This window comes from Arachis stenosperma, chromosome 4 (genome assembly GCF_014773155.1).
Source record: "Arachis stenosperma cultivar V10309 chromosome 4, arast.V10309.gnm1.PFL2, whole genome shotgun sequence".
In the NCBI taxonomy this organism is placed as follows: Eukaryota; Viridiplantae; Streptophyta; class Magnoliopsida; order Fabales; family Fabaceae; genus Arachis; species Arachis stenosperma.
The window spans coordinates 17,722,525-17,725,976 of NC_080380.1; positions in this window are offsets into that span (position 1 = coordinate 17,722,525).

Genomic DNA, 3,452 nt, shown 5'->3' on the forward strand with positions numbered 1-3,452 from the left:
TCAACAAACTTTTAAATAAAATTCAAATTCACAATAAATTAACTCACTCTCAAATCGAAAAATACCATAAATAATAAAAAAAATTCTTTAAATGTATTAATTTTCCGATGAACATAAACATTAAAAACATTAATTATTTTAAAACGGAGACGGGATAATATGATATATAATCCACCTCATAAATGTTTGGGGCCTGGGTTACAGGGCAAGTTGCTCTCACAAATGATATTGCATACATGCACGTGTCAAATGCAAAGCAGTGGAAAATTAATGTGGAGTCACTTATTAATTAAGTGGCAGCAAATAATGGGTTGGGCCAATAGGCAATAGATGCAATTACAAATATATATAAATGGAAATACGTTGCTAATAATAGAGAAAAATGAAAACTTAAAACAAAAATAGCATCTTTGCACGTTTTGTGACTATAGATAGGTAGCACATGTAGCAAAGCCAGGCTTGCAGGGCAGGGAAATTAAGTGCATTGTTTGATTATATGTAACTGGTGGAGGCTTTAAAGAAAAATAAAAAAATATATATATCATTTGAGTTTTAGATTTATGATCTGTTTTTTTTTTTTAAATATAATTATAGTTCTAATTACTACTATTATGGTATGAGCTAAAACACTTCGAAAAAACGTTTGGATGCAAGTGTCAAATTAAATAAGTCATACTATTGAAAACAGGATAAAAATTATACCCGAGTTATTAGTTGTTGATAAACCATCTTATAAAAAAATATTATCATTCAAGTATAGTGGTTGAATATCAAGCTGTTTTGAGTTTCCATAATTATTGGCTAATTTTTTTTAATTAAATAATGTTATATTAATGATTTTATCATGGTGCAAGTGAAATTGCAATTATCTTGCATGATCAGCATTTCTTTGGGAGAAAATACAGTTTTATATTTGATACTATTAGATTGCATTTAATTAAAATTACTAACAAATTTTAAAATAAAAATTTGATTTTTATTATCGTTGACAATTTTTTAAACATGAATTTATACTTTTTTGCATGTATAATATTCAAATTTCACTGTTAAAGAAATTTTATTGGTTCTCTGAATTATATTTTAGTGGTTATTCATATAAAAATATTTTTATATAAAATTAAGCAGGTTAGTCAATAGTCATCTTATATTTTTCATCCATTATAAAAACCAAATAAAAAAATTAAATCTATATGCAAATACCATTTAATCATTTAATTCGCTTATCACTTTAATTTTTTCCTTTTGTATAATTTAGACTTTTAATAATAAAAGGAAAAAGTCTAATTTTAATATAATACTATTTAATTAATTTACTTTTAAAGAATTATATATTTAGATTACACTAAATGCAAAACATGCATAAATATTACTCTTACTAATAAAAATAATACATATATAACTAAATAGGGTGTTTATATAATTTGTTTTATATTAATCATACACAAACATTAAATATAAAATGAAAAAAGTATATAGTTACCAACAGGGATCCACATCATCGTGTGTCTAATCTTGATCATGTACTAAACCTACAAAATTAAATGTTCTGCACGTGTCTCTTCTATGAGAATGGTGAATTAGAGATCATATAATTCTCTTCAAGTTGGCAATTTGGTACTCACACATACATTATTAATATTATTATGAACTTGCTGGCCTATCTTCATCATATACAATTTTTTTTTTCTTGAAACATGCATGCCATATGTAATATGTTATTATCTGCAAAGTGATATTATATAATTTCATGGCTATGTTTTTTTTAATGCTGTATTAATATCTAAATCAAGTTAATATATGAGTTTAATACTGATATATATGTTGTTGACGGTATAAATTTTTTTATGATTTAATTAAATTTGTGTGTTTAGATAAGCTTTTAAATTAAATAATAAATTAAAAAATAGTTATTTTTATTAATATAATAATACCACTAAACCAAATTACTTTTTGTTATATATTATATTCTTTTAAATATATTATATAACCATATATTATATAATCTAAAGTATTTAATTAAATATTATATTTATTTTTATTTTATTTTATTTTTTATTTTATATTTACTTTTTTCAAAATTAATTATTTTTTTAATTGTATAAAATTATTAAATCAATATTTTTCTACCATATAGTGCTCACTCAAAAAATTTAATTATGAATAAATAATCATAGAAAAAATATAGGTGAACAAAAGATTTTAATTTTGATAACATAGATAGTAACAGATACCATAATTATATTCATCGACGGATGTATGTGTGTGATTGTGGGGTAAGCGCTCCCACTACAATTTGAAATTTTATTGAGTAGTATATGATAATAATATTTATTTGTCCCCACTAAATTATTGAATTTGACCTTATAATAATTTTTTATTCAATTTTTGGTACTTCATAGTCAATTTAAGAATTTCATATTAGATGTTATTAGAATGATCAATTCTCAATTTAAATTAAATTTGTGTTTTTTCTTAAAAATCGACTCAAAAGAATATTATTTATCTTTTTTATATTAGTTTTAATTTTTTTGTAACAACTGCATTAATTAAAAGAACTTTTACTATGAATCTCAATAAGAATTGGTTTCTAATTGTATGAGAAATAAATTTCTAAATAAGTATTTACTTGTATATATATAAGAATAATAGTACATATTCAAGTCTTTTTATGAACTAAGTCTAACCAAGTTAAATAACAAGACTTAGAATAATGTTAGTCATAACTGATTTTTGTTATCTTAGACTAACTTAATTGGATTTGATTAACAAAAAAATATGAATGTGTTGCATCATTCTATATAAAAAAAGAAATATTTCGATTGTTATTGTTAAAAAAAATTACTTAATTTTTTTAAATATAAAACTTAAATAATAAAATTCTAAATTACATGTTATTATTTAAATTATTATTTTAGTGTTATAATTTATAAATTAAATATTTTAAAAACTAATCATATTATATATACATAGAAAATAACCACTTGTATATATATTGAAATAAAAAATATATATTAAAAATAAATTAAATAATATATATTTATATACAAATATGTAATAATTAATAAATAATTTGATAATTAATTTTTATGTACACGTAATATTTTTATTATAAAAAATATTATATTATATATATATATATATTTTTTTTTTTTGCTCCGCTATTAAAATTTTTTGTATCCATCGCTGATTTTATTGGTATCGAAAAGATTTTAATTTTGACAAAACAGATACTAACAAAAGCTTGATAAAATGACTCTCTAAACATATGTTCTGTTTGATAAAATAGTCCAGCCGCTAACCTACCACTATGAAGGATGTTGTTCATGTGGTCAATGTGGCATATTAAGTAATGACATAGAGTGCACAGTGAATGATGCGACCATCAAATTCCTTTCATCGATCAACAAAATCCTGACTTGCAAATTGAAATATTGCTATCTATTGTAGACATT